This window comes from Sus scrofa, chromosome 5, assembly GCF_054392235.1.
Source record: "Sus scrofa isolate SSC_HxYL_T2T_F1_AM1 chromosome 5, Sscrofa_HxYL_maternal_Yorkshire_Landrace_v2.0, whole genome shotgun sequence".
NCBI classification, from domain to species: domain Eukaryota; kingdom Metazoa; phylum Chordata; class Mammalia; order Artiodactyla; family Suidae; genus Sus; species Sus scrofa.
In genome coordinates this window covers 73,210,695-73,226,446 of record NC_139387.1, presented here as the reverse complement: position 1 = coordinate 73,226,446, position 15,752 = coordinate 73,210,695, and the positions used below count along the sequence as shown (strand labels likewise).

Here is a 15,752-nt window from a genome sequence, read left to right as displayed (position 1 = left end):
ATCCATCTGTTGAATTTTAATTGCAACCATTGCTCATTTTTCTACACCGGATACTTAATCCACTGTGCCACAAGGGAACTCCCTCCTCCTCCTCTTTTTTGTCTTATTTCATTTTTTTAAATTTATTCAATTTTTCCTTCTACTAGCTTCAATGTTATACTCTTCCATTTCTATTCTTTAAATGCTTATTACATTTAAAATCAAAAGTTAACTTTTTATTCCTCTCCTGACCAATACAAGGGCCTTAGCATATTTCAACCCTAGTTATAACTCACCTCAACTTTTATGCTTTGGGTGGCTATTTTAGTTCTATCTTTTCTTAACTCCACAAACTCCACATCATTGTTAGTGCTTTGTTCAGTGTTTAGATTTATGCATGTGTTTATTCCTTTTTTCAATCACCATTTATTCTTGCACCTCAATTTCCCCTTCTGGAATCTTTCCTCCTGCACTATATCCTTGTCTAGAGATTTAATTAGTGAACATCTGTTGGTAGTAAATTCAGCTAGTTTTTGTCTGTTGAAGATACCTTTATTTTATTCCTGCTTTTCAGACAGTTTTGCTGGGTATATATGCACATATCTAGAATCTTAGTACATAGAAGCTTTCTTAGCATCTTTTGTTGCTGCTAAAAAATTATCCTTTGTAGATGAACAATCTTTCCCTCTAGCTACTGAGATCTGCTCTTTGTCTTTGCTGTTTTGTAGTTGTATTATGCATATGTCAAAATTTATCCTGCTTGGGATTTACAAGGCCTCTGGACTCTGAAGAACCATATCAGTCATCAATTTATGGAAGCACTCAGCCGTTATCTCTTCTTTTTTTTTTTGTCTTTTTGCCATTTCTTGGGCCGCTCCCACGGCATATGGAGGTTCCCAGGCTAGGGGTCTAATCGGAGCTGTAGCTGCCGGCCTACGCCAGAGCCACAGCAACGCAGGATCCGAGCCGCATCTGCAACCTACACCACAGCTCACGGCAACGCCGGATCCTTAACCCTGAGCGAGGGCAGGGACCGAACCTGCAACCTCATGGTTCCTAATCGGATTCGTTAACCACTGCACCACAACGGGAACTCCCTGTTCTCTCTTCTAATTCTCCTTTCTTCCTCATTCTTTCTTTTCTGCCCATCCATGAGTCTAAAACATATTAAAACTTTTCAGTCTGCCTCTGTAGCTCTTTACCTCTCTCTTAAGTTTCATCTTTATCTTTTATTATACTCAATGTGTTTTCCTTAAAAACATCTTCCAGTTTATTAATTCTCTCCTTATTAGATCTAACCTACTGTTTAATCCATCTGTTGAATTTTAATTGCAACCATTGTTCATTTTTCTACAAATCTTATTTGGCTCTTTCTTCACATTTGTCTGGTCAAGGGTGAGAGACTCTTGCTCCTTGGTTATATTTTAAATACCCTCTTTATATTTTTATGCATAGAAATGAACATGTACTAAATACGTATCTGATCGTTAAAACAGTTGTAATCTTTGTGTGTCTGAATCTACGATTTTTTTCAGCTCACAGATTTCTGGTTTCCTTAGTTTGTAAAAAAAAAAATTGTTTTAATTTTTTTATTAAAGTCTCATTGGTTTACGAAGTTGTGCCAATTTCTGTTGCACAACAAAGTGACTCAGTCATACGTGTGTGTGTGTGTGTGTGTGTGTGTGTGTGTGTGTTCTTTTTTTAATATTATGTTCCATCATAGTCTGTCCCAGGAGATAGGATATAGTTCCCTGGGCTATACAGTAGGCCCTTATTGTTTATCCATTCTAAAGTTTAAAGAAAATGTTTTAATTATGAGCTCATATTCATTCTTTGGAGGGAATTCTCCGAGGCTAGAGTTTGAAGAGTCTTTCTTCAGGGAATGTTTCTGTTGGTTTTTGCCAGGTGCTTAGGGGAGCTCTCATTTTAGCTGAAACATTTTTTTAAATGTAAATCCCACCCGCTATGGGAATGGGCATGCAATGACAGACTCCCAGAGGAGACTTTTCCTTTATTTTCCTCAAGGCAGTACTAGGACAGATACCCTACTATCCTCTTTTAGAAGGTGAGCTTTTTCCCTTGATTCAGCACTGAAAATTTGCCATCTTTCTGAGTGACCCTCCAACAGGGACTTCTCACATGGATGGGTCTGAGGCTTTGTCTTCTTTCTTTAATGCCTGACCTGTTAAAACTCTATGCTAGGTCATCAGTGACATGGCTAATGCAAGTCCCAAGACTTACTCATTTTTCTGTATTCTAAGTTATCTTCATTTTTAGCCTCTGAGGTCTTCCTTTGCGGTCCTATCTGCTAAGTAGTATATGTTAAAAGTACCGTTACACTATTGCCTCCGAAATTAGTAGGCAAAAATATAATGAGAAGCACGATGTCTACACAGTCTCAAAAGATCTCACCACAAGATATTTATTCAGTTCAAAGGAAAAAATAGTAACTTGTGAACATGACTCCTGGAAAACACCACCTTAACCACATGAGCAAAATTGACATCCCCACTGATGAAACATCATGGCTGTGGCCTCCCTCCTGTGCTTCACTCAGAAAGGCACTATCTCATCGTGCAGTCTTCTTCCAAAAAGGTGTTAATCGTATAGAAACAGCAGTCAAATCCAAACTGAGGGTCTTTTAACCAAAAAAAAATTCATTCATACCCTTCGAAATGTCAAGGTCATGAAAGGCAAGGGCAGACTGAGGGTCCAACCTGGATTAAAGGACAGGAGAAGAGCCATGGCAATGACATGCATTCAATGACAGGATTGGATCCTGGTCCGGAGAGGGAACCTTGGTAGCACCATTGATGACATTTAAATAAGATCTGCAGCTTAATTGATAGTACTAGTTAATTGCATGACTGTCCATGCAATACTCATTTCCTGGCTTTGATCATTGTACTCAGGTTAACCCCAAGTCAACACATGGGAAAGCTGAGTGAAGGATAAAGGGACATGTGTTGTATTATTTTTGCAAATACGAAATTATTTCTCTCAAGAATTGTGAAGGATCTAAGTTTTACCTTAGATGTGAAGTTGTAAGCTAACACCTTAATCTGCTACGATTTCATAAATGCTGGCAGAAGTCATGATGCTCTGGGGTCAGAGACCAAGGACTTTATTAGGCCTGGAACATCAGGCCATATGAACGTCACGGTCGCAATGGCTCGGCCTCTTCCCCCAGGTCCCACGGGGGTGCGCAGTGAGGGCAGTGAGTCTGTATCACATGGCTTAGGAAACGCCAATCACTTATAGGAGCTGCGTGTCTCCTACCCACACTTTGGCCTGGACTGAGACATTATTACAGTGCAGAAGCAGCAAACCCTTTTCTCCAAAGGAAGACATTCTCTCCATCACCTGAGGCTATTTGCTACACAAACATTCTTTTTTTTTTTTTTTTTTTTTTTTTTTTGTCTTTTGTCTTTTTGTCTGTTGTTGTTGTTGTTGCTATTTCTTGGGCCGCTCCCGCGGCATATGGAGGTTCCCAGGCTAGGGGTTGAATCGGAGCTGTAGCCACCGGCCTATGCCAGAGCCACAGCAACACGGGATCCGAGCCGCGTCTGCAACCTACACCACAGCTCACGGCAACGCCGGATCGTTAACCCACTGAGCAAGGGCAGGGACCGAACCCGCAACCTCATGGTTCCTAGTCGGATTCGTTAACCACTGCGCCACGACGGGAACTCCACAAACATTCTTAAAAAGAGAATCCCAGGGAGTTCCTGTCGTGGCGCAGTGGTTAACGAATCCGACTAGGAACCATGAGGTTGCGGGTTTGATCCCTGCGCTTGCTCAGTGGGTTAACGATCCGGCGTTGCCGTGAGCTGTGGTGTAGGTCGCAGATGCGGCTCGGATCCCGCGTTGCTGTGGCTCTGGCGTAGGCCGGCAGCTAAAGCTCCAATTAGACCCCTAGCCTGGGAACCTCCATATGCTGTGGGAGCGGCCCAAGAAACGGCAAAAAGACAAAAAAGAAAAAAAAAGAGAATCCCAGACAGAAGGCGGCCCAGGCCTCCCAATTCACAACATGTGCAGAAACATGAGGGGCCACGGAAAATTGTCTCCTAACAATTTCAAAATGAAAATATAAAAAAAAAAATCTAAAGGAAACAAAATGGGAAATTGAATCACAGAAAATTTAAGGGACCGGCTTCCCTCATACTATTAATGAGAAGAATCAGACGTGGCTTGGTTCCCATGTGGCTGTGGCTGTGGCACAGGCCAGCAGCTATAGCTCCTCTTTGACTCCTAGCCTGGGAACTTCCATATGCCACAGGTGCAGCCCTAAAATAATAATAATAATAGAAGAGAAATCAGAATGAAAACATCCAATGAGTGAGCTGTGGTGCAAGTCTCAGATGTGGCTCGGATCCTGGGTTGCCATGGCTGTGGTGTAGGCTGGCAGCTGCAGCTCTGATTCGCCCCCTAGCCTGGGAACTTCCATAGGCTGCAGGTGTGGCCCTAAAAAGAAAAAATAATAATAAAATAAAATTAAGAGAAGAAGGAACAGAGAATAAGATAAGCTAATGTCAACCATCCTCCTTTTCCAAAGGTCAGTAGGGCCGAGGCCACGGTATCCAAACATGCGAGCAGCACCCAGGCTTGATGTGGATAAATACTCCACTTCCTTCCACAGTGGCATCAGCCAAAGAAGAACCCTAGGGGTGGAAAATTGACCTTAAGGGTTTCCATGGCCTGGGCCCTGCCCTCCAGCAGAGAAGATCCAGTGAGACACGGTGCAAGGCAGCCCTTGTCCAGTGTTGGGATGAAGAGGACAGAGATCTCTGGGCCCTGCTCCCAGAGTTGCTGATGCAGTGGGTCAGGGGTGGCATCTGAGAATTTGCATTTCTAAGAATTTCCAGAGAAATGCTGCTGCTGTTGCTGCAGGTCAAGAGACCATATTTAGGGCACGAGCTCAGGTGGTAGCTGAGATTAGGGCGCAAGCATCCTCATCTTCACAGTCCCAGGTGGGAGGCAGGGGCGCAGGGAAATGTTGGGTGAGGGCCTGCGTTAGGAGCTTCCTTAGTTTATTCTCTCTCTCTCTCTCTCTCTCTCTCTCTCTCTCTCTCTCGATCTCAGATGCCTGTATCTGGGTAACATCCCCCCATGTAAAGGAAAGGTGAAGGGGAGACTTAAGGAGCAGAGCATCTTGGGTGCTCAGACCGAAAAATGTGCCCAGAGGACCAATGATGCCCTTTTCTAAGGTGCCGGCAAATTGTCTTGCTGCCTCTGGCCCTGTCAGCCTTGAAAAAAAGGAGAACTGAGGGAAGGAGAAGTGAAGAAGGAACAGGATGGCAACTGGAAGTGGCCGGACACCAGCACGGGAAGCCCTCAGAGGGAGAAAAGGGAAGGAGCCTGGAGGTGAGCAGAGGTCACAGCTGCAGAGCCGGGGCATGCACGGCTGCAGAGTCAGGTCAAGCCCAAGAAAGAGGGAGAGATGGGAGGGTTAGGACCCAGATGCAAGATCAAGATCAGGAAGGAAATCTGAGGCTGGCCAGTTCTAAACTTGACCACCCCAGCCCCGCCAGATGGGAGCATCCAGTCTGCCTCGCCTCTCCAGGTCCATCCCTGCAGCGGGCAGCCCCGTGGTCAGTGGTCCTCAGGCCCTCCTCCCCTTGCAGTTGCTTCTAGACATCTTCTCTTGGGGAGACGCTGCTCCTTCCTTTTTAAATCAGGCTGCTTGCCCTTCCCACCCGCCTCCTGCTAGTCCAGTGCTGCAGGGGGGCCCTCCGGGGGGTCTCACACACACACACAAACACACACACATCTATAGACACTAGATCTCCAGAATTCCCTGCCTCTCTTCCCTCCAACTGCCCTCTCCCTGACAAGGGCCGCAGCTGGGCATCCTCCTCTGCCCAGGCCAGCCTCTCTTTCCAGGACCCACACTCCCCACACCTGGGCCTGCCTGTTTCCAGGGGGTCCTGCCCAGGATGAGGACCCAGGGCAACCCAACACGCGCAGACACACGCACACAACCCATCACCAAGACAGCGGGTGGAAGGTGGGGGGAGGGGATGACAACTCTGTAGACTGCAGTTGATTTGCGGCTCCTAAGAGGACCCAAAACTTTTTCTTAACGAAAAAAAAAAAAAAAAAAAAAAAAGAAGTGCAGAAAGGCCCCAAGTCCTGATTGGCTGGCGGCTGGGCTCTGGAATGCCTCAGTTACCGTATATGCTCCCATAGAAGATGTCCCTGCAAAAGGAATGTGGCCCATTAGCCAGGCCAGGGCAGCCACCACATGCTGGCTTCCCCTCCAAGGGCGCCAAGGGCCCGTCTCCCTTCCCAGCCATCACTCCCACAGGCAGGCCCTGGGCCCTAGCGATCCCAGCTCTGCAGGGGCCTCACCTGGGCTGCAAACTAGGCTGACTTAGGTACTTGACCAGAGGGAGAACCAGGACTTCTCTGATGACTTTCCTTGAGGCTTATCATTGAAACACACAGGACTCTCTTTCCCAGGGCTTCTCCCATCAAGTATATACGGTATTTCGAGTGAGGAATGTTCTATTCACAACCTCCTACCTTTTTGGATGGGGAACGGATTAGCATGATCTTATAGCTGATCAATTCTCTGGTGCCTGGGGCACTCCTCCCCTACGACGTGCAGCCCCCCCCCACCCCAGGAACACTTCCTTCCCCTCACCGCCCCCCCTGCCCCCGCCCCAGTCAGTGGCATGTGTTCCCACCCCCACCCTGGCCTGGAGGGCTGAACGGGGGAGCCAGGAGAGGGGGCAGGGAAGGAGAGGAAGTTTGCGTCTGAATGTGTGCCCCAGTTACATTCCAGAGGCCAAGAGAAAAAAACCTAGTCAGGTCGCCCCTGTTTCGTGTGATCTTCGCCTCCGCAGTCCTTCATTCACGCGGATACCTGCCGGCCACAGGATGCCCACCCAAAGGCAGAAAGGCAGAGCCTCAGAGAGTGCCACCGTCTGTCCTGTTCCGGTTTTCTGCAGAGGGCTATAAGGATCAGAGAGGTTCTGTGACCTCACTAAGGTCCCACAGCCAGTTCTTACAGACCCCGGGCTAGAACCCAGGTCTCCTAAAACCTGGGTCTAGGCCCATTCCATAACCACCCTTAGTTTTCATTCAAGAAACACGCCTGTTTTCTTGAGTGCCCCTTCCTGCAGACAGGCCTGTGGGTTAAGCCAGCTGTGGGTGAGGCTGGTGGCATGGGTTCTAGGGACGGGTGGACTGCTAATTGCTGTCGTGTCGGTGCAGACCCTGACCACGTGCAGACCCCCAAGGGGACCAAGGCCGTGACAGTCTCACAATGTGAGTCTCACAATGACAGTTGGTTGCACAAACCCAGGGCAATTGAGGGGAACTGAAATTTGATCTTTTTCTTTTTTTCCTTCTTTCTTTCTTTCTTTCTTTCTTTTTTTTTTTTTTTTTTTTTTTTTTCCTGCCTCCAACAGGGTCTGAAAGAGCCAGTGAAAACCCCAGCCAGACACACTGAGCAGCCTCTGAATCCCTGGGAAAAACGGAGGAGGGCGGTGGTGGTTTGGAGAGCTGGAGAGCAGCGCCCTGGGCGCTTTGCCCCCTTGCTGTCACTGTCACACTGTCCAGCGCCAGCCAGGCTCCTGTCCCTGTCCACGTGCACTGCATTCCCGGACGTGGGAGCTCCAGCCCGGCTGTGTCCGTTCACACACCCGCTTCCTCCCCTGCCGCTCACTGCCAGCATCCTCGGAGAAGCAGCACGAGGTTTCCATTAGCAAAGCACATTTTTGTGCTATGGATATGGAACCGGGGAGGAAAGAAAGCAGACTGTTGTCCATGATGGATGGGTTTTCTAGAGGACTTCCCAGGGTGGTCCTTAAGGGGGCCAGGACGGAGCCATGAGGGCGGCACAGCTCCACAACATGCCCTTGTTCGGTGCACGTGTGTTGGGGGGGGGTCTGCCTGCTCTGCTCCCAGCCTCCTCCATCCCTCCCCTCTGCCTCCCCTTCCCCCCAACATCCCTGACTTCCAGTTTACCTGCATGCAAAACACCTTCTCAGTTCTCCTTTTATTTTATTTTTGTCTTTTTTTTTTTTTTTTAGGGCCACACGGGCAGCATATGGAAGTTCCCAGGCTAGGGGTTGAATCAGAACTGCAGCTGCCAGCCTACACCACAGCCACAGCCACAGCCACGCTAGATCCGAGCCACGTCTGCAACCTACACCACAGCTCAGGGGCAACACCACATCCTTAACCCACTGAGTGGGGCCAGGGATCGACCAGGTGTCCTCATGGATACGAGTCACTTAACCTGCTGACCCACAACAGGAACTCCTCAGTTCTCCTTTTAGAATCACAAGTACCATCAGCATGCTTGTTCTTTATCACGGCTGCCCCAAAGGGGGATGGATGGTTTGGGGACCCAAGCTCATGAAATAGCACCCAACAGTCCTGCCTTTCAAATATCCCCATCTATCTTTTTAGAGGGCTGAGCTTTTCTGAAGCTTTGTAAACTTGCTTTGCCATGGCCATCCCCCTCCACCCACGCAGCCCACACACGACAGCCCCTTGCTGGATTTCCCACGTCTTGCCTGGCATCCAGAACGCAGTTCGCAGGAGCTGGTTCAATGATTAATAAAAGTCACCAGGAGGCTATGGAAACTTAGTTTATAAATCACTTCCCCTCAGCTCCATTAACCCTTTTGTAGAAGAAGGAAATGAAACTCTGGGAGCTTAGGGGCAGAGCAGGGGCAGACCCTGACCCGGGGTCCCATCCTACTCCATCCGTCTGGTCGTATTGCTGGGGGAACCTACGACCACAGTCTTCGGAAGGGGCTCTGTCCTCAGGGTGCTTTCAACCTCGCTGGGGAGTCAGACCCGCAGAGGAAATCATACACCACAACCCAGGGAAGGAGCAGCTAATAGTACAGCCCAGAAATGCTTTGGGGACAGATAGCCCTGGAAGACGGGAATGAATGGAAGCCCATTATCCCAATTCATTGAGGAGAAAAAATGGAAGGGCCCTAAAGAAAGGGAGCCGTTCACCCAAGGTCAGATCACTGAGAACAAAGGCGAGTTAATCAAATCTTTAATCCAGTTGAAGGGTTTTCAAAGAGCCTTTGGGGACAGGTGGAAGGACGACTAGAAGCCCGGACCTCCCAGGGGGAGCTTAAAGATCAGTGCCCCCATCCATCGCCTTTTTTTCTCTCTCTTCAACATCAGAAAGTTCTTTCACCACTGGAGCAGAAGGACCCGAGGTTGCAGGCTATGCTGCAGCCTCCAAGAGTCCATACAGTCCGAGTCTTGGAAATTCTTGGATTAGAGGCTCTGAGCGGTTGTAGCAAACAACAACAACAAAAAACCCCAACTAAGAAAGACCTTTCGCTCAGGGTTGTTGGAGTGCCCCTCTCTGGCCAACAGGCTAGCCTCTCTCCTGCCAGGTCCCCAGGATAAGCAGGGCGCTGGGGAAGGGGTCCCTGGTCTGGGGTAGTTTCAGAGCTGCCTTTGCAAGGGTCTTCCCAGCTCTCTGATCCCCTGCTCACAGGTAAAATTAAATGCATGTGTTCCTTTCCTTCTGGAAGGAATCTCAGCACCACAGCCCATCACACAGAGGTACCCCACCTGCCTGTGGTTCTCCCCAGAACATTGCCAGACATAAGCAGCTCATCTGCCTGGAGGGTCCAGGGCCCAGCCTGGAGCTCGCATCCAAAAGGGAGGAGCAGAAAACGTGTGAACAGAATGGGTGGCTCTGCACCTGTGAGTTATTCTGATGTTTTTTTCCTCTCTCCTCCCACAGAGACTGTGTCTGGAGACACCCCAAGGCCTGGGTTGGGGGGTGTCACGCTTCCCCTGGAGAGGCGAATACACAAAAGCAGTCACTATCCCTCCCTCCCCACCCCTACCTCTGCCCCAACCCTTCCAGGAGTCCCTGCCCTCCAACCTCTCAGTTTTCCCAAGTGGATGGGGCGGTAGCCCCAGCCCCTCTCCTGGGCTCCCCACCTCCTCTCCACTCCCGTCTTCACCCTCTCCTCCCACACTCCTTTCCTCTCTTCGTTGCCCTCTCCCCATCACCCTCTCCCCTCTCCCTCCAACTAGACTTTCTTTTAAGCTTTTTAGGTCTGTTGAGCTGTCAGCCTAGCAGCCGGCTCCAAGGAACCTCTGTTTGGCCGGGCCCTGGCCAATCGATTGTTTCCAGCTGCCCGATTCTGGAGGATCTAAATCAGAAAGGCATGGGCAAGCCCGGCATCTCCAAGGGATGCCCTTCCCTGGTCTTCTGGGTTAAAAGGCACCCTCGGAATAGCTGCATCTGGCCACAGCCGCACATCTGGCCAGATGGGGCACCTCTGGCCTCAGCCTCAGCCACCATGGCCACTGGCTCTGCTGCCCAGAGAAGATGCCAGCTTGCAGGGCAGGTCTGGAGAGAGTCTTGGCTCTCTCCTTTAGGGAGAGGGCACCCTGTCGTCACAGAAGGGGTCTGGGTCCAGGAAAGGCCCAGGCTTGGCTGGGAAGATGGAGATGGATGACGGAGATGAAGGAGCGAGAAGCAAGGACCCCGTCCAGCATCCACGCCCACCTCCTCCAGGACAGAACACAAGGGAGGTCCAGGAAAAGAAGGAGCTGGGGGCCTGCTGGTGGGGACCGTGAAGCCAGGCGAGGAGGCCCGGGGTAAAGGGCATGACCTGCTAACTACTCAGGCGAAGGGGCCCCCAGTCCCGGCCCAGGTAAAGGAGCAGGAAACAGGAATGTCTCCGGGTCCTGACATGTGGTTGTAATGATCACAGACCCTGTAGGCGCCTCGGGACCACAGAGGTCATCTCCTCCATCCTCCCCCTTCCGGGCAGGGCTGTATCTAAACTAGTCAAGATGTGCAGGCAACTCTGTTTTTAAAGGTCCCTGGAGAGGGGAAAAGGAGCTTCCTTTCACCAAATGTGAGGCTCGGCCTGCCGCGCCCCCCATCGTCTTCTGACCTGTTGATGGAGCAGTGGCATGGTGCACAGTAACTGCTAGGGCGTCCCAGCCACGGCAGTGACAACGCTGGATCCTTAACCGGCTGCCACCAGAGAACTCCACCAACCAGACGGTCTTGGGAGTGAGTGAGCGGCTGTTAATTAAACAGGGCCACAGGCATCAATTAGAATTTTTCCTGATGAAGTGGGGCACCAGTCACCCTGGCTCTGGGTTTGAGTCAAGTCCCTACCATGTGTACCTTGGCTGATCCTGAGCAATTCAATCGTTTTGAGTTTAGGTGTCCTTTTGGTAAAATCTGCTAAGTATCTGCCCCGGGGCAGAGGATCTCAGTCTTTGAAGGGCATGAGCGTTACTCAAGGTATTCTTCAAAAACAAAGACGCCCAACCCAACTCCTATAAATTCTGATCCGTGGGCTCAGGGTGTAGCCTAGGAATCTGCATTCGGATGCGCTGTCCCTAATTCAGCCTTTGAGAAGCATAGACGCATTGCCTTTCAGAGTAGGCATAACAGAAGTAAGGCGCCTGGCACAGAGGGGCTGCCGTGGGGGACTGGTCTCATCTCGCTGTCTGTACCTCCTAGTTTCTCCCCTCCCCCTGCACCCCCGTGAGCTCCCTGGGGCAAGGAGGTATCTTGACATCTTTGAAGACACAGTGCCAGCCCGGTACACATTGGGTGCTAAATGATGGTCTAGAACTCCTTTCTCAACAGCCAGGTGTGGAGGACAGAGGTGGGATGTCTGCCAACCATCACCTGCCGGTGGTGACAGGCTCGGTGGTACCCAGCGCCCCCCGAGGTCAGAATTGCCTATTGCCTATTAGCAGAGGAAGGACGGCTTCCCCTCCAGGTGTCCTGCAGGCAGCCGTGTGCCTGCTGTTCCCTGCCCAACCCAGCCTCAAGCTCAAATTGGGGTGGAGCACAGGTCTGCTGAGAAATCTGGCTCAGAGATCTGACCGTTAAATGGGTTTCATCCTGAAATGACTTGGAGTGAAAACTGAAAGTAAAACTCAAACCACACACTTCCGCCTGCAAGTGCTGAGTTCAGCGAAGCCGCTCCTGCCTGGAGGCATCCCCTGCCTCTCCCTTTCCCACTCGACCCCCCAACCCACCGACTAGAGCACCCTTGCCACCCACCGACACAGCGCCCTCGCCACCCACCTCGGCCAGAACAGAAGTTAGAGGCAGGGTGTGGTGGGGGAGACGCCCAGCCCTGCAGGGTGGACACCCAGCCCGCTTATCAACCCTGACTCCTCCCTATGCCTTGACTCTATCAAATAAGAAGCAGTTCTTCCATTAAAAAAAACATGTCAGACACACGTAATTCCCATTTTGTACTGAGCTGCGTACCGTGCCGTTTCAACAGCAAGTTGGTTCTATGCAAGTCAAAAACAGAAACAGAACACTTCAAAATACAAAAATAAGTTTCTGGGTTCATGCATGTGTTAGTGTGCATATAAGATCAATGTATATTCTCATTGCAAAAACTCAAACTGCAGAAATAAAAGATAGTTCAGGGCTTTGTTTTTTTGTTTTTGTTCTTGCTTGTTTGTTTGCTTGTTTTCTTTTTTAGCCACCCCCTGGCATATGGAGTTCCCGGGCCAGGGATCAGATCTGAGCCACCGTGGCAACCTAAGCTGCCACTGCGCCAATGCCAGATGGACCCGTTGTGCCCTGCCAGGGATCGAACCTGAATCTCGGTGCTGCAGAGACGCCCTGAACCTGTTGCGCCACAGCAGAAACTCCCAGGGTTGTTTTTTTTTTTATTTTTAATTTTTGCTTTTTAGGGCTGCAGGTGTGGCATGTGGAAGTTCCCAGGCTAGGGGATGAATGGGAGCTACAGCTCTCAGCTTACGCCACAGCCACAGCCACACCAGAACAGAGCTGCATCTGTGATCTACACCACAGATCAGGGCAACACTGGAGCCTTAACCCACTGAGAGAGGCCAGGGATTGAACCTGTGTCCTCATGGATACTAGTCAGGTTCGTTACCATTGAGCCACAATGGGAACTCCAGTTCTGGGGGAGGGGATTTAATGCTGTACTGTAGTCTCTGCAGTATGATTGCTACTGAATGCACACTGTTCCCTAAAGCTCCAACAGGTTGAGCAAACTTGCCCACGACCACCCAGCAATGAAGTGGTGTCGGGGGAGAGAGAGACAGAGACAGAGACAGAGAGAGCAAATCAGCTACTACCAGTGAGGGAGGCATCTGGGGTCCAGCTCTCTTGGGAGTATGGGGTCGCCTGTCTGTTTAGTGCTTCTATAAGAGACAGGGGTGGCCTCAGCAAAAGCGCAGACTACCTAAAAGCTAATGGTTGCAATTAATTATTTAAAACTGGAATGTCATCTAGGGATCACTGAGTCATGCCTTTTGGGTTTTTAGGTCTGGAAACTGAGATTCAGTGTGAACTAGATCAGTGGTCTGTTAACTGGGTGCAGGAAGACCCCCCAAGAGATCTGCAAGCCCGCCTCATTTAATGGAACCTGTTTCCTGGCCTCAAATTCACAGGCTCATCTTTGTCTAGATCTGCCTGCCTCTCTTCACAAATGCCCTTCTCCCACTTTACTCTCATCCACCTGCATCTTCCTATGTCCCACAGAAGCCTTCTCTACTCAAGGCTCTTGTGGCATACATATTTAAGTTCAATGTTAAAAATGGGGGTTCTTTGAGTACCCATTGAGGCTCAGTGGGTTAAGTTCCTGACTAGTATTCATGAGAATGTGGGTTCGATCCCTGGTCTCGCTCAGTGGCTTAAGGATCTGGCGTTGCCATGAGCTGTGGCGTAGGTTGCAGACATGGCTCAGATCTGGCGTTGCTGTGGCTGTGGTGTAGCTCCAATTAGACCCCTAGCCTGGGAACCTCCATGTGCCACAGGTGTAGCCCTAAAAAGAAAAAAAAATGGGGGTCATGGAATGTATTTAATTCTGATATATTATAGAGCGGAGGCAGGGATGGTGACAATTTTCATTTAACAACCTTACCTCTTCTTCCTTCCTACAATCATCAAAGGGAAAAAAAAAAAAAAAAAAAAGATGCCCATGAGGGCAAAGCTGGTGGCCATCAGTGTGAACTATTAAAGAGACTGTTACTTCATAGCATCCAGGAGATAGAACTCATAAATTCAGGCCTTTTCCAACAATCTGTCTTAAAATACGAAACAGAAAAGAGGCAACAGTCACAGGGACGTATGCTAACACCTTTTGTCTGACGGATTCATGCTCTGGCTCTTCTCTGTGATTGCAGCTCCTAACTCACATCACTCTCTTCACTCATCACTCCTATTCTCCCATCTTGGATGCTTATTATGCTGGGAACATGGTTCCCCAAGCACCTCCTTTCCATTGATCATGTTCTCTATGTACCCCAGTCGCCCACCCCGCATTCATACACTAGACCTTGTTTTGCCAATAATTTCAATCCCACTGTAATCTCAGTTTCCTGCATCCACCTTTTAATCCTTCACTCCTTCCAGAATCTCAGTTACAACCTCCCTGGACCCCCCAGCCCTCCATCCACTGATTTAACCTCCTTCTCCCTGGCATCACTCCATCTTCCTCTCTTTCCTGCCTGAACCCCATGGCCAATCCTTATGATGACTCCCTGTGTATATGCTCAACTCCTTGCCCCCCTTTGCTTTATTCCAGCAAGATCTGAGCTGAGAAGCCTCAGGTAGCTGGCTGCAGTACCAGGACCACCATGTGGGTATAGGAGTGTGTAAATGTTTTAGATGCTTCTTGGAGATGCTGGGACTCCCTCCAGGCACAGAGAATGAGGGTCTCCAGTGGAAGTGACTGGAACCCCAAAGCAAAGAGTGCTCCTTGAAGGCTGAAGAATGTGGGAGGCTTGGGTGTGAGCGGACTTACGGGGAAGAGGGGCACTGGCTGTGACAAGTGTGAGGTATACTGCCCATGTCCTGATCACACTGGCTCACACTCAGATCTGAGAACATGTCACTAATCCAGTAACCCCCAGGCATCCACCTTGAAGGGGATTTTACTGGCAGTCCCCAGGCTTTCAGGGACTGACTTGCCATGTCCTGGCTGGGCCCATGGCTCTAAGCACATTCTGATTTCATTTGCAAGGCCTACCAGGAGACTTGAATGAAAAACTTTGTACCCTACTCCAGCTTTATTGTGGTGGAAAGCACATTATGCTTCAAAGAAGAGGGACTGGGTTCAAATCCTGGTTCTCTCTCTTACTAGCCATGAGACCCCGGGCAGCTGACCCACGCTCTCTGAACCTCGACGTTGTCATCTACACAGTGGGGATAATGGTGTCTGCCTCCCCGAATCTCTGTTCCCTGTTCCCAGCAGCCCTCCAGCGTGTGTTTGTTTCTCCCAACCCCTTGCACCCATGAGGAGACAGACAGGACATTCCTCATAGAATGTTCTGGTGCCGTTTTTTTCTGAAGCTGAGTCACTCAAGAATCTCTACAGCCACTTGTCCTAGAGTCAGAAGATCTGGAGTGGAGCCTCAGAAGTGGGGTGTGACCCTGATCATACCATTCCACCCTCCAGAACTGCTCCCCTTCCTTCTCGGTAATGTTGGGGACCAAGGGGTTAGAGGACCGTCCACATTCCTGCAGCTTAGCATCCTCAGACCCTAGTCTTTTGATTAATCCATCACTCTTCCTCTGAAGTTGGAAAATTGCCTCAGCAGCCCCTAGAGTTGGTCCCACAAAAGCAGACAGTGGTAGCAGAGGCCGCAGGAGGGAAATGCCCAGGGTTGGGGGGGTGCAGTGAGAGTAAAACTTCCCTCCTCACCTGACCCCACGGACCGATGCAGAATTCCCTCCACTCAAGGGAAACATTTCCCAAAGAAGTCAGGACAGGAGCTTATAAGACCCAAATTCTAGATCCCGCCCAGCC

The 15,752-nt window shown here is 49.9% G+C and overlaps 1 long non-coding RNA gene across 2 annotated transcripts in view; it reads left to right on the top strand.

Moving 5' to 3' along the window:
• Positions 1 to 12,398, top strand: part of LOC146403444 (uncharacterized) — a 91,820-nt gene extending 79,422 nt beyond the window's left edge. For both annotated transcript variants that reach the window (XR_014845455.1, XR_014845454.1), the window contains 4 exons: positions 5,062 to 5,343; positions 7,395 to 7,680; positions 9,498 to 9,672; positions 10,025 to 12,398. This is a non-coding gene — a long non-coding RNA (uncharacterized LOC146403444). The remainder of the gene's footprint in view (positions 1 to 5,061; positions 5,344 to 7,394; positions 7,681 to 9,497; positions 9,673 to 10,024) is intronic.
• The last annotated feature ends 3,354 nt before the right edge of the window (positions 12,399 to 15,752 follow it).